This window comes from Amblyomma maculatum, unplaced genomic scaffold (assembly GCF_055883805.1).
Source record: "Amblyomma maculatum isolate TAMU_Amacu unplaced genomic scaffold, ASM5588380v1 scaffold_22, whole genome shotgun sequence".
NCBI classification, from domain to species: Eukaryota; Metazoa; Arthropoda; class Arachnida; order Ixodida; family Ixodidae; genus Amblyomma; species Amblyomma maculatum.
The window spans coordinates 2,090,146-2,105,637 of record NW_028146747.1 but is presented as its reverse complement, the minus strand read 5'-3'; the positions used below and the strand labels follow the sequence as shown (position 1 = coordinate 2,105,637).

The 15,492-nt window shown below is 43.7% G+C and overlaps 1 long non-coding RNA gene across 1 annotated transcript; it reads right to left on the bottom strand.

Moving 5' to 3' along the window:
• Window positions 1-10,890: 10,890 nt before the first annotated feature.
• On the bottom strand, window positions 10,891-13,486 carry LOC146171479 (uncharacterized). The gene is made up of 2 exons (XR_014702866.1): window positions 13,145-13,486; window positions 10,891-11,244 (listed from the first exon to the last, which is right to left on the bottom strand). It is a non-coding gene; the product is annotated as an uncharacterized LOC146171479 (long non-coding RNA).
• Window positions 13,487-15,492: the final 2,006 nt, after the last annotated feature.

The following is a 15,492-nucleotide window of genomic DNA, read 5'->3' as shown; positions in this document are numbered from 1 at the left end:
GGCGAGATAAATGAGTCATACAGCCTCTGGGAGGCTTGCAGAGAGAGCTGAACTGAGAAGAGAGAACTCGAGAGAACTGCAGAGACTTGTGCGAGCACCGTACAACCAGCCGGTTCAAATGGCGCGCCGTTGCAACGGTTGAGTGACAGCGCTGCAGGTGGCGAGAACGTCCAATACCAACAAAAATTAATTCAGTAAAAGGAAACCTTTAGATAATTAAAATTGGCACTTGTAGTTTATGCGTCACCACCTCCTTTGTTTAACTGAAACTGTATAGTTTCATTTGCAACAATTTTAGATACGATGGTGCGTGCGCCATTATCATCATCATCGCCCCCTCCGCTAAATTATTTTGAGTTGCGGCGCGTTACATGAAATGTTTTAAAAAAATGTTTGACGCGTTATTGACTCTAGTTATTCTCCTTCCAGTGCTTTGCGGACCCTGTGTTGCGCTTTATCTATTTGTTGTTAATGCTAACGAACCATAAAATCGCTGCGTTCTGTGTTTATACAGCACAGGCGACGCACTTCGCACGGTGAGCATCACTTTGGTAAGTCGAATAGAAAGACAGCTGATTGCTCTTTGGAAGGAAATGAGTTACATAATATATTGATTTGTGGAACATTAACGTACTCGAGTGCCATGTTGGTAAGCATGGTGCCTGCGCTAGAACCGCGATTCTTCCGCGAATCGCTGTGTGAAATTAGCTGGGAACGATTTGTTTCGGGACGTTTAACCGTGAACATTGCAGCAAGGTTACTTTCTTGCTGCACTTGAGGTTGTCTGAGAGAAGTTCTGAGCTTGCCTGCGCAGAACTAAATAAAGCGCTCCGCTGAAAGTGTTGTGACAACAGAGACATCGAAGGCTTACGTTTGTGTCAGAAGTGCTTTGAATTAATTTTTAGTGTGAATGTGAGGCATGTAGCTTTCCCTAGCAGTCGTAAGATCACCGAGGCCAACGTCAGTTTTGCACTTGCATCGGACGCGCCTTTTCAGCACATGCTGCATGTATGCGCCTGTTGTTGCTTTTATGTATGATGACTGTGGTAATAGTTTGCAGACTAGCTGAATATAGAACTGTGTCTCAAGTGTGTTGACCGCTTCTTAATAGTGTGTAATGTTGATTTACTAGAAATTAAGCTTCGCCTTTTTTTTTTTTTTTTTTTTGGCAAATGATAAGGGCCTAACACGCTGTCCGTCAGTCCCGAGACGAGTGGTACGCTGTACAGCAAAGTAAATGTACTGCATTACCGAACGGGGTCACGTACTCGTTAGCTATGATTTTTATTTTTATAACTGTAGTGCACAACGTAGATGTAATGTGCGATCGCTTGGTTCTTTCCTAGTGTATTCTTGTAAAACAAATAAACTGGTCAGAACAGCATAGAGATGTGGCTTTAGGGAATGCATCGAAACAGGCTTACCAAATGGCTTGCCTCTGTTCTCATTCTTGCTCAGATCCAAAGGCAGTACATTTCATTTATCAACTTAATTTTTTTGTAATTTCGGTGTTTGACTTTACAGTAGTTGTCTGCATGTTAGGTAATCTTCCCAAGTATAGATGACTTGCAGCACTGTCACATTCTTGGTGGACCAGAGCCATGAACGAACCCTGTTTGCCTGCCTAGCCTGCTACTAGCTACCTGCCCCATGGAAGATACATATACCTGATTTACTATCATGGAGTATGTGTGACAGCCACCTGATAGCTCGCAGCTGCAGCCATGTTTTTATGTTCTACACCTGTGCACTGCAGTGTAACGCTCTATCACGCATTTTAAAAAGGACAGTATTTAATGGCTACATTTTCAACTACAATAATCTGTCACGGTTCCATCCACCAAGGCTGCACGACATTCATAGGTGCCCTAGTGAGGCTCAGAGGAGTTTTGAAAATTCTTGTGCAGTATTGTTGAATTATTACTTACAAAATATTGTCCAGTGAACCAGTTTTAACTGTGAATGTATTTATTTTTTCTAAATTACTACCCACGCAATGTTGTTATTACGGCATTGTGAATGCACAAGATTGTTAGTCTGCTAGAGTTTCCAGTTTGTACAACCCATAGCCATTTAAACAAGAATTGCAATGGTGGCGCTGAAGGGCAGCACTTATCTGCGAGATGGCTGATGCATTGTGAGGGCACCAGACATTCCCCTCATCATCTGCGGCGACTGTCATCGATACTACGAAATCACAGTGGTTGCCAGTGTTCACTTGCGAACTGCTCGGGGTCGCAGTCAACAATTTCAAGCCACTACAAAAAGTGTTAATTGCATTGATTACATCTTTGCATGACAGCCGATATATCCAGCATGAACTATGTCTTACTACAGGTACCATATGCCATTACTTGCTGTACTGTACGACAGCACAGAGCACATGTGTGATTAGTGGGGTAAATAAAATAAATAAATACTGTCTCCACTGGGAATCAAACCTCCATCCCTTGTATTCCTCACATACTGTACTTTGTTTATGGCAATAGAACATGAGTCAGCACAGATGCATTCTTGCAGTGGAATTATCTAGGCATAGCACTGCTAATTTTTGTTCTAATGTGGCACCTTTTATGGAGTTCACCGATTTTTTTTTTTTTTTTGCATCGTTCATATAATAAACACATAAAAACCCTGCAGCACTATGAAAATTTGCCCGGAGCATTCAACTCGTGCTACAGTATGTGCAGTAAAGCTACCTTTGTCTTTGTGTGCAAAATGAAATTTTTTACGAAAGATTTACATTTTGCATGTTGATTTGATCAGAATATATTGGTTTTGAACATGATTGGAAGAGGCTTTTCAATACCCGAGCTGTTTCATGTGCATGGTTGTTAACTACCATGCTGAACTTTGTAGTCAAGTACAATATGTGCATAGTGCCTATATATCATACAATATATGCATAGAGGCAGGTAGAGTGATTTTTTAGGTGTACTGTAATTATCAGGCTGTGCTAGTATCGTTACAGCTACGATATAAAAATTCGCATCAGGTTTGTAGAACTTGTATTGTGAACAGTGGTTATATGGTGTCTGTGTATTTTATTTTAGCATAGCAGTGATATTGGTGCAAGTTCTGTCAAGTTTGGTTTTGTTTTGATTTTAACTTTGCTTATTGCCACTTATGGACAGCCTTATCACACAGCGCTATTCAGGTTCTACTAGTGTCGAATATCATTGATTTCACTTTCTTTAATAGACACTGAGGGTTCACTGACACATACGCCACCAAATTTTTTTGTTTCAACTGCTTCAATTGTTTTCCTTCTCAGTGGTGTTGTACATTTTCACAAAAATTTGCTTTCAAAGTGAAGTTGTCGACTTTCTTCCAAGTTGTGTGATATGCTGTGAAAAATGGCATGCATGTCATGAAACTTGTTCCAGATTTTTTTATCGCATTCTGCATGTACGAGTTTTTTCAACCTTCTATGAATGCTTTGTCTCAAAAATATTAAGTATGGAGGCTAACGTAGGATTAGGTTGCATTCTGGGTTCTGTTGTGCCGGGTAGCAGCTCAGCAGTCAGATTCTTTTACTGGACTTGCCTGAGAGTACGAGTTGTGTGAAGCCTGCACACAGACCGATATCATGCCATTTGACGCAATTTTTACGCTCGACCGCCGTCAGTTTAGAAAAGGACTGTATTGGGTTACTACGACAAACATTACCCCAGCTTGTTTTAGGCGGAAAAAAAAAAAGTTTGTGCCATGGTCGCCATCTTGCATGTTCTCATACACTTTAATTTCAAATTTGTAAAATTTGCTGTTCTCATCGTAGTTGTTCCAACAATACCCCAAGTTTTCCAGAAGTAAAGGAACCCAAGAAAATTGTTTTGGAGATTAGAGAATATAAGCCATGCCAGAATAAAATTCTCAAGTTTAGAAAATTTGCTTTTTGCAGCATTTACAGCTGTAAAATACAGAGTAAGGTGGTTCTAGTAAATATATGACGTGTATTAAGAAAAAAGTACCACTCGGTGGCATTTATTTTGGGAAGTTAAATCACAGCACTCAGTTCCTTGCTCGCATACAGCCGCCCAAACTTTCAACTAGACTGCACAACGCCCACTTTCAACAGTGATGCTGTTTAAGCTGGAGGTTGTTTCATCTATTGTGCGCAGCTTAATGTGTTCGCAGTAATGTCACCATTACCGGATGTGACATCATGTCACATCCAGTCATGTCTAATAACCAGAACTGAGGTCACCACATGACATCATGTCCGGTCATGACCGTGCGATTCACGCATATATGAAGCTAACCTTGCCAGGCATCCAATCCAGGCATCCGTGCTGCGCCTTTCATTTGTCGCTTCCTCAAACGTCGTACCACACAGGAATCAGCGGTGTTTTAAATTGGTTTACAGGAAAGAAAAGGCATAATATCTGTCACACTTGTCCGCCGACAACAGATAGCCACGATGAGTCTCGAAGTATAATCACGGATAACTTGAGGCAAACAGAAACAGCATCATTGTGTCATCAGTCTTGTACATGACTGCAATCTGCCTTAATTTTTTTCTGTACCCCTGTGCCTTGGCAGGGATCGAACTTGCAGAGAGGTAAAAATAAGGCAAGGCCTTATTTTAGCTTGTATCCTAAGGTCAACATGAATTCCTAGAGGATCACAACTTGTTGAGAAGTGAGGACTGCAGCTTGCCTTTACTACTTTGCACAGATTTACAGTTTCAGAAGTGGTACGAATTATCTGCTACTTGGCTGAAAAGTGAAGCACGCAGCCTGGTTATTTTTGGCAATGGTGGTACTTCCATTATCTTATACATACTCTTTAGCATAGAGTCATGAACTACCACATTATGTGAAAGACTGCCTGACACAAATATAAAGCCTCCCTTTACCTAGCCGTATGAAGTGCCTTTGCGGTCTACGGGTAGCATGTCTGACTTGAAATGCAAGAGTCCTGGAGGGTTCGATTCATTTCACCTACCCATCTGATTCGAGAAGCTTGATTTGGCAGCTCCTGCCAAATCTGCCATATCATATGATCAAGTGACTTTGCACAACCCTGCCACCAATCAATTCCCGGCTATCACCCACAATTTTTCATTCACAACCCTGATACCAAATTTTATGGTGAATGGCAGCCTTTAACGCTGTCATATCAACATGTAACCAAAATTTGGTTTCCTTCAAGTGGTGGCTTTAGACAGCTTGTGTTGTTTGTCCCTTTGAGACCTTGATTGGCAGGTGGCAAAGTAGAGACAAGAGGGATGATGAAGAGAAGGTAGGAGGCAGAGGGTGGAGAACGGGTACAATGTGTCGCACTGTGATTTGTAGATTAGGTGGCACAACCCGCTTGCATGGTCGTAACCCATCAGCTGCATTGAGAACAGCAATGCTAACTCCTAGCTCTGAATATCTCGTAGGATGTCACTGTTAAGATTTTTGCACGGCCCCTGAAGGCTAGGTATTGCTGCAAAGCACCTTCTCCAGAAAACGGAAACATAGAATGACCAGCTTGTTCAGCTTGTTTCTGCAATGGGCACAAAACTGGACTTCATTCCACTCGTGAAATATGGAGGAGCCTCTATGACCGGTTATCATTGTACAGTAGAACCCTGCTATAGTAAAGTGAAACTGAAGTCCCATCATGCTTTTGGTAAAACTAGGTTATACTGAACAACGTCTGGCCATGGCGTCGACTTCTCACGAAATGGCATTGCTGCACACGCATTACATGGAATCGCGAAGAAATTTTTTCTTAAAAAAAAAATAAGTAGTGCTTTTTTTTTATGGTTTTACCGCTAGGCTCATCAGCACTGAGAAGAAGCCAACTTTAAGGCCTTGGAGCCGTGAGGGAAAGCATGCAGCGCGTAGCGGGAAAAATGTAAAGCTGACCAAACACAAAAAGAAGACGGCCGGTCACTTAAAAATAGAGTAAAAGTGCAGCAAGAAAAAGGGAAGCGAAGAAACGGCCGAACATTCACACAACACTGTTCAGCACGAAGGAGTAGTGGCAAGAATTGGAGGCGTGGCTTGTGAGGTTTTGCAGTGCTGGACTGTCGTGCATTTTTCATCTATTGCCTCAAGATGGAAACAGCGGAAGATGATGCTGCGCTCACGCAATGCTTTGGTTCTCAGCTGGAATCAAGCTCGGCTGTATTCGTATCCATGTTGCATTCATGCTAAACAGGTACTTCTACAAGCTGTAAAAGAAAAAAAAAATGAAAAAGGAAATGGCACAGAGATGATAAGAGAGAGAGATGGAAGGCATTTTAGAGCGTTCTTTTCGTAAAGCAACAAGATGTGCTTAGTAAGCAGACTTTAATTACGAGATAGTATCTTCAGGACCGTGTCATCACTAACAACTGATATAGTAAGATTTTGGCCGGTCCCGGTGACTTTACTGTAATGGGGTTCTACTGTACTTATCAGTTCGCAAAGAGCACTTCCTGGCAGAAGGGCAGCTCAACACTGTTAATGTGGAAAAGCACTCACCACTCTGCTTGTGCTCAAACTGAAACCCACATCTGAATTTGATTATGCTTCCTGCAGGAACGACCTTTAGTCTGCATCTCAAGTGAGCATGCGGGTTATCTTGATGCTTATTTTTATTTTTTGTAACCGCAACCTCGAGCAGACTAATTCGCCAAAGCTGGCAGCGCTGGTTATGTATACGTTTGCCGCTGGCTCAAGCCTGCACTGCAGTGAAGTGCAGGCACAGAGCAACGCTAGAGAAGAGCACGGGCGTTCAAATTGCGAAACTTTTCTGCCCCAGTCAAAAAGAATTCCATTTAAGCTTCCGGGAAAAAAAAAAAATGCTAGAGTGGCCCTGCGCAATATAATACCAGCTAGTACCACATCACTACTCTCTACAGCGACTTTCTGTTAGCTAGTGCCAAGTTACTGTATATCTGGCAGAACCACATGGAATGGTTTGTGGGGTTTAATGTCCCAAAGCGACTTGGGCTATGAGAGACGCTGTAGTGGAGGACTCCGGAAATTTCGACCACCTGGGGTTCTTTAACGTACACTGACATTCCACAGCACACGGTCGCCTTGCCTTTCGCCTCCATTCGAAAAGCGGTCGCTGAGGCCAGGATTCGATCCCGCATCCTTAGGAAGCGCCCTAACCACTGCGCCATCCCGGCGGGGTAACACATGAATGTGTCATGACAAACACAAAATAACATAGAAGGAACAGCCAAGGTCGCAATGAGCGACTGCAGGTGACAAATGCATCGGTCCCTGGTACTCGTGCTTTTTTAACATCACACTATGCAGCACTGAACTGAATGCTCATACGAGCAAAAAGTAAAAACTCTAGGGGCACTTTGGACCACTAAAGAGCAATGAGGTGAAAGCCTTTATTACATGGTGGTCTGATGCCCTCCACTATAGCACCTCCTTCCTCGTTTTCCTTATGGCTCGATTCAGGTGTTCGCGGAGAAGTGTGAGATACGCCTTTTCTTTCCTGTAAACCAATTTGAAATGCTGCTGATTCTTGCTGTACTGCGTCTGCTTTTGTATGCTGTGTCATGTGGCGTTAGAGCAAACGCCAAATGAAAGGCGCTGCACTGACGACTGGATCAGGATAACTTTCACATGTGCTCGAGTCGCCTGGTAACGTCATGACATCATAGTAATCCCTGTCATTATCATCACTGTCACTATCATTATCAATCAGTATCTATCACTAAGTTCTTCACTGACAGATTTAAAGGTAAACAGCACAACCATGCAACTGCTCGCAAGATTCCAATGACAGCTCTCGCATGTTGGAATGGGGACGGAGGAAAGCAGTGGCAATGTGAGTGGCAAGTATGTATTTCCTGGGGCGGCTGTGCTGGGCAGATATCGTGCTAGAAAAACTGGCTACCCTGTATACGCAGTGCCTGGTGTCATCGATAGTACCGGAACTATGGAAGAACGCAAACATTATCCTCATTCATAAGAAAGGGGATGCTAAGAACCTTAAAAATTAGACCAATCAGCTTACTGTCTGTTACGTATAAGGTGTTTACTAAGGTAATCGCTAATAGAATCAGGGCAACCTTAGACTGCAATCAAGCAAAGGATCAAGCAGGGCTTCAGAAACGGTACTCTACTATCGATCATATCCATACCATCAATCAGGTGATAGAAAAATGCTCGGAATATAACCAGCCCTTATACATAGCATTCATTGATTACGAAAAAGCATTTGACTCAGTTGAAACCTCGGCGGTGATGCAGGCATTGCGAAATCAGGGGGTAGACGAGCCGTACGTTGAAGTGCTGGAAGATATATATAGTGGCTGCACAGCAACCATAGTTCTGCATAAAGTAACAAAATTCCGATAAAGAAAGGTGTTAGGCAAGGAGACACAATCTCCCCAGTACTATTCACAGCTTGCTTAGAGGAAGTATTCAGAGACTTGGAATGGGAGCAGTGAGGGATAAGGGTAGATGGAGAATACCTCAGTAATCTGCGATTTGCTGATGACATTGCCTTGCTAAGCAACTCGGGGGATGAACTGCAAATAATGATTGATGACCTAGACAGGAAAAGTAGAAAGGTAGGCTTGAAAATCAATATGCAGAAGACTAAGGTAATGTTCAACAGCCTCAGAAAGGAACAGCAGTCTACATTAGGTAGTGAAGTACTGGAAGTAGTAGGCGAGTATGTCTACTTTGGACAGGCAGTACCCGCAGATCCGGACCATGAAAAGGAAATAACAAGAAGAACAGGATTGGGATGGAGCGCATTTCGCAAGCACTCGCAGATTATGACTAGCAGCTTATCGTTATCGCTCAAGAGGAAAGTATACAACAGTTTCATCTTACCTGTACTCACCTATGGGGCTGAAACGTGGAGGCTAACCAAGAGAGTTCTACTTAAGTTGAGGACAACCCAGAGGGCTATGGAACGAAAAATGGTAGAGGTAACATTAAGAGAGAGGAAGCGTGCACAGTGGGTCAGAGAAATAACTCAAGTTACCGACATTCTAGTGGAAATTAAGAAGAAATGGACATGGGCCGGACATGTAGTGCGAAGAGAGGATAACCGATGGTCGCTGAGGGTAACAAACTGGATTCCAAGGGAAGGAAAGCGTAGCAGGGGGCGGCAGAAAGTTAGATGGGCAGATTAAGAAGTTCGCAGGGGTAAGCGGATGCAACTAGCACAGAACCGGGTTAAGTGGAGAAATATGGGAGAGTGCAATGGGTATAGTCAGGCTGATGATGATGAATCCCACAGACTTTCGGTAGAAGCAATGTTAGGTAACCCAAGGGCCGCCTTATACGCCAGCCTAATCATAGCGTCCACCTTGTTTTCCTCCGTCACGTCCATATTCATACAAGGCGTCGCATAAACTGTTCTACTGATCACGAATGCCTGTACCAAATGACTTGACTCCTTTTCCTGCAATCCTCTCTTTAGATTGGCGATTCTTTCAGTGAGCCTCATGGCGGCGTTTACCGTTTTCTTTAGCTTTCCTAAGGCCTCCTTATTTTTCCTGTTAGTCTGCAAGTACATGTCCTGTTGTAGCGTATTCTCCTCCTCCAATTGTCTGTCTCTACCCCTGGTGACACAGAGTAACATCGCACCAAGTGGTGACACACAAGCGATCTGTATCTGAAGAATGGTGGCAGCTTAGATGAAGAAATGTTCATGTCAGGCCACACAACAAAAAACACTGAAATTGTGTGATTCAGCAACTTCAGCTACAGATTTTTTTTATCGCACTAGCAGCAAAGAAGCCAGAAGAGTCTGTCAGAAGCAGCTCTGATTTCAGCTTTTAGCGATTCAGGTACTACAACCACCTGTAATGCCAACTAGTGGCCAAAGGTGCACATAGTTTCCGTACCCACTTGCTTTTGAGTATGTACACATGATCGCTGCATGTCCTCAGTTTTATCTCTGTTTAGGAGGGTTTCCACAATCGTTAGTAACGATCTGCTGACACTGGCACACAAGCGTGTAGTTTTCACGTAGATAGGAACCTAGTGTATACTTGAGTGAAGGCTCTCCAGCTTATACAAACTATTTGTAAAAATAAAAATAAATATGATTGTACAGGGATTTTGGGGAAACCAACAGGTTGCTTGTTTTGATGGATGTTTGGAAGAAATGACTAAGTGAAATGCTCAAGTTCATAGGCCTCTTGTTTGTCCAACACGGGCATTGTGAAACTTCACTGGCTGAAGCTGCACTGGAATGAGGACATCTACAGTGGTTTGCCTCCACCAGGAACAATGCTGTGAATCTGCTTCATAGCAGTGCTGGTGCTCCTCAAAGTGGCAGTCCTGTACAATGTAGACCAGCTGCCACAAGTAATGCACCGGTACATCAATCAAGTGCGAAGCCCTCACAGCCACATTAGGCAGGATTTGCATGTAGCTTCCCAAGAAGAGTTCAATAAACAGATATTTAACCTTCGTGGCACACCAGCTCAAATTTTGTCACCCTCTGCAAAATGTGCCAACCATAAACCACAAAAAGTTGACAAATGCACGAAATGAGTTGTGCTATGAGCAAAAGAAGACCGGGCTTAAAAATAATGTTTCTAGCAATTTGGCAAAGTTACGAGAATGGCAAGCCTTCACAATGAACCACATAACACATTGGTTCCTGGTATTTGGCTTCACTGCATTTTATTGGTGCAGTCTGGAGAATAGGAATTTCCAACTCGCAACAACCACCCCATCTTGATACATCAAGGCAACTGCTGCAGACAGATCCGAAGGCATGTCGCCTAGCACACATTACAATAGATGCTGTCAAGAGAATGCAAGAAGTGGCCGATTCCATGCCAAGTTACTTAAGACAATGCCGTGTTTCGGACACCATCACATAGAGAACTTTTGCTCAGATAACCACAGCTGTGTTACCCCCGCAAGGGTCAAGTGTTGTTGTATATGACAAACTCTTTAATCCATGCCAGGCCTGTTCACATATCAATCTGTTGCTTTAATTCTAAAGGCTGCAAACTAGAGAGGCAAAAAATTGCAGTCAAACATTTGTGCTTCTCGACCTCCCGCCACTGCAAATCATGCGTCCAAAATCACTCTGAATGCTTTCCAAATAATAACATATCAGCAAATGCAAGGGTGACAATATTCCACAACAAGATTAAATACATTGCAAGCAAGATATTTTAAACTTAACTAGGAGCACGCTCTAAACCAGTAGGAGTGAGTGTCCATTTGGTCACACCAGTCACAGCTCACTGCACTACTGAGGTAGCGGCGGAATCCAACTGGTGGAGGAAACTCGTACGTCGGCCCCGAGTATTCCTTGCCTCTGTAAATGTAAATAAATGAGAGTAATACAGCAATTACATTTACTTTGCATAAATTCAGCAAACTCACTCACAGTAGAATTTGATTTGAGTAAAGCAAGTGAGAGTGCCTGCCACAGAAGGAAAAAGGCAGTAACGAGACTAGCAGTCAATGCTAGCACAAATACAAATATTTAGAACACTTACAAAACACTGAAATAGCAACAAAGAGAATCTAAGTTAAATCACGTGTGCAGTAAGTGCGGAATATGCTGCGGCTTGCATGGAATTGTAATCAAGAGTGCTTATAGCAGCAACTGCCAAGCTCTTTGACAGGATTACGAGGTACAGTCTTTGTCAAAAGTGTAGAGCCCAGGGGGTCTGCTTCTGGGCCAGTTCCTGCGGCTTGTAATGAATTTCCGGTATTCCAACTTTGTTGATGGCAAGAAGATTTTTTTTCCTACCCCCTTCAGTGGCCTCAACTAATTCTACATCAGTGCCACTATTCGGCTCAGAAGCGGACCCCCGGGCTCAACACTTTTGACAAAGGCTGTACATGCAACGGTGCCTCACTCCCCTCAACAAAACGAACCACCTCAGGTTAATTATTGCTTTGTTTTCAAATAAGCTGTCCATAAATTCGTGCGGGTATACGCCCGTATCTTGTAGCAATTTTATGCTCAGCAGTAGGCTCGTTTCACTCCGGGGCTCATTTCGCACTGGGCCAGTTTACATTTATACTATATCTCAGCTAGCCAGCAACTCCCCTTCTTTAGCACTTCGTCGACACTGTAGCCCTGTATACATGGACTCGACAGCACCGGGTCGAGTAAGCGTCGAGTAAGTGAGGTCACCATTACTCGACCCGATTGGTGTCTACACGAACTCGCTTTCTAGCGAGTAAGTAACGCAGCGGCGCGTAGCGTCGAGATTTGTAGTTATTGTGCAAGTTTTTTACTCGTATTTGATTCCGTTGTCTTTTACTATTGAGAGCTTCGATTATTCTTTTTTATCGTTGATGAGGGCTAAAAAGCATTCAACTTCGCTGACGCTCATCGCCGCTCCGGTTGCTTTTTTATCCCTGAGTTCGCCATAACTCGACTCGCTGACTCGACAGCGTCTACATGCTCTTTTAGACAAGCGGGTCAAGCGAGTTAACCTACCCCCTGCAAGCGAGTTAACGCGACCCGCTCCGCGGCTATTTTACTCGACCCGACTGGGTATACATGAACCCGACAACTGGTTTTTTACTCGACAGGCTTACTCGACCCGACTTTGTCGAGTCCATGTATACAGGGCTTGTAAAGAAGCTGACCTCTTGCACTGCAGCACCACGTATGGGCCGCATAGATAAATACCTTACGACAGTTTTTTGACAGAAGCACGACCGTTTCTATGGGCCCAGCCACTCTATCTGCTGAAGCTGCGAGGAAGGCGATAAAACCTCCTGATCATAAACCAGCGCGTTCACGCTGGCGCACCACACCAAAATGCCTGCTACTGCCCAAACAAACTAGACCACAAACGAAGAATCTTAAAAAAAAAAAAAAAAAAAAAAAAGCAAATTACAAACTTTCGTGACTCTCGACTCGCAAATAGTTTCACATCATCTGTAAGTCGCCGCGTACGTCCCAATACCCCAGTGCACCCCGAAGACAACAACTGATCGGTGCACAGCAGCAGGTATGCAACGGTTGTTTCAAGCGCGAAGAAACGGGATCGACGCCATTATGCAGTCTCCACATGCCTTCGCCCGGAGACTGTCGCGTGATTACGCCGCGTCAGTAATTGTGACTACCGCATAGCTGCACTGCCGTGTAAAAACTCGTTAAAAAAGCTGCAAGACGGTAGCAGAACGCCGACAAATGCTTTACCTAGAGCTCGCGGGCATGTACGAAACACCATCATTCGCGTACGACTCACCGTAGTCGGAGGCTGCAGACAGGCCAGGGACAGGACCGAAGGCTACGCTGTTGAATTTAGGGCAACAATCCACAAACTGAATCAGATTTTCACCGAATTTGCATCTATCGGGATGATGCCCCGCAAACTAAAACAAGCCGACGCATGAAAAGCGACCTAGGACTCGCAAGGCGCGAGCACCCGTTGCCCGAAAAGCGCGCCAGCTTTTGCTCGGGTGCGGTGGTTCGAAACGGGGTAATTGGCATCTGGGTTTGAGGCTTATTTCCAGAAAAAAGCAAATACTAAAAGTTGTTTGACGTCACATCCGTCGAGAGAATCAACGCGTCCTCCTTTCCACTTTGGTTCTGTGCGCGCATGCGCAGTTCACGGAGCCGGCTCTCTGCAAGTTCAGGTGCAAAGTTCTTGCTCACCCTCTCACCCTGAAGATGGCAGCAATGGTATAGTGCTCTAGAAGATTGGGCAGTGTGACGACGGGCGCCGAAAAGCGGGCCGCTTTTGCGATGACAGGCACCGACTTCCGCGAGAGGTCGCGGCCTGCAACAGGGGTGCCACGTTCGGCGCTCGGCGCGTTGCGACTGCGGGGATAGCGGGTGTACAGATGAGCGGCACGGTTCTTTTTGGAGCTATTTTCACACGCTACGCCATTGATGCAACATTTAATAAAGAGGCTACTTATTCCAGGCGATCCCTGCGATTCATTTACGTCTCTCTGGAGACTTTGCAAGCTTTGGTATTCCTTCGGAGCAGCGCGCGATGTTTGAATCGCCATTTGAAACTCTTTCAACGTTTCTTATTCCTGCGGACAGCCAGAAATCGTCAGATGAGATGTTTTTACGCATTGTTTCCAGCGCAGCGTGGTGTTTTGTATTCATTCTTCCTGTAAGGAGCAGTATTATACGCGGAGAAAAACAGTATACATGAGAATAAAAGCTTAATTGTGCTTTGCGAGGGCTCTTTACGAATATTTTACGAACACCTGTTCAGATTTTGTGGCTTGCGCTTATCAATACATGACTTAACGTTCATCTTAAATCATCAGTATTCTGTAATTTATCTCCTTAATTGGTGTTCTTTCTGCACCCTAATCACCGCTTACATAAATGACAGTGCGCGAGCAAAACATATTTATTCACAATTATATAAATTGAAACATGCGCTGGTTACCGGCAAAAATAAATGAGCATATACGCCACTCAAGGATTTGATCACTGTTAGTGATTAACAAATACATATGTCGCGGACATTTGTTTACGTGCCACTCACGAAGGGGTGAACCAGTTGTACAGATGCAAAAAAAGAAAAAAAAAAGAAGTACAGCTAGGGCAATGCTTCAGATCAAATACGAAAAATAAACCAGCCACATACGAATACGTTCATAGTGGGCACTTGAGTGCGGACGCTTTACTAGCATACCAAATGTACAGAGAAAAAGAAAAGCCTTATAATATTGCATGTCGCCTTGGCAATTATTGCAGTTCTTGGCGCGCACCGAGAGAAAATGGAAAAATTCGATCATGACCACCTAATGCACAAGCAATTGATATAAGGCTAAATTCAGATGCGGACACTAACGCGTGTTTATTCATCGAGTGTGCGATTCGAAATATGAGTAATCGATTGTGCTGCTTAAAGGACTGTAATGCGAGGACTTGCTGACTACTCTTTACGGAACTAATCAGGCTATAATTATTTCCTTAAGAAAATTATAAAAAGTTTGGTATTACACGTAAAATATTTCCAAGGAAATTTAATTATTTTTTCCTTTGGGAATTGTTGTCGCGGTTCGTTGACTTCGCAAAAAGCGAAACCGCAAAAGCACATGAAATTTCATTACTTCAAGTGCGAGCTTTCCGCTCCAATTTTGGAGCCTCGACACTTTACAGAAATGTTGCAAACTCTGAAGTGCAACGGCGTCCAGAAAGACCACCCGAGTCAAATTGCCGGGCAAACTGTGACTTAGCTTCGAGCCTATTGCGCAGTTTTTGTTTCATGGTGAGAAACCTAGTGCCGGCCTTACAACCTCTTTCGTAGCATATATGTGCACCAAAACAGGAATAGAGCGATTTTCTGGAGGTAAGAATGACTTGCATATTACCGGTTGCTTGAGCACGCAGAATAAAAAACTACTTAGAGTGAAAACATTCTCTGGAACAGTTGAGTTGCAGTCAAGCTTAACGCATTGGGATTAAATGTCTTAAGTAGACACGCATCTCTGGATATATGAATCTATTCGTTGAAGAAATTTTATATTATTAAAAAAAAAAAGGTTGGTTCTTAGATTAATGTACACTTTCACCAAGTTGTTGAATCCTTGTAGACTGTTCGTGCACTGCTTTCCTCTTCCCAAG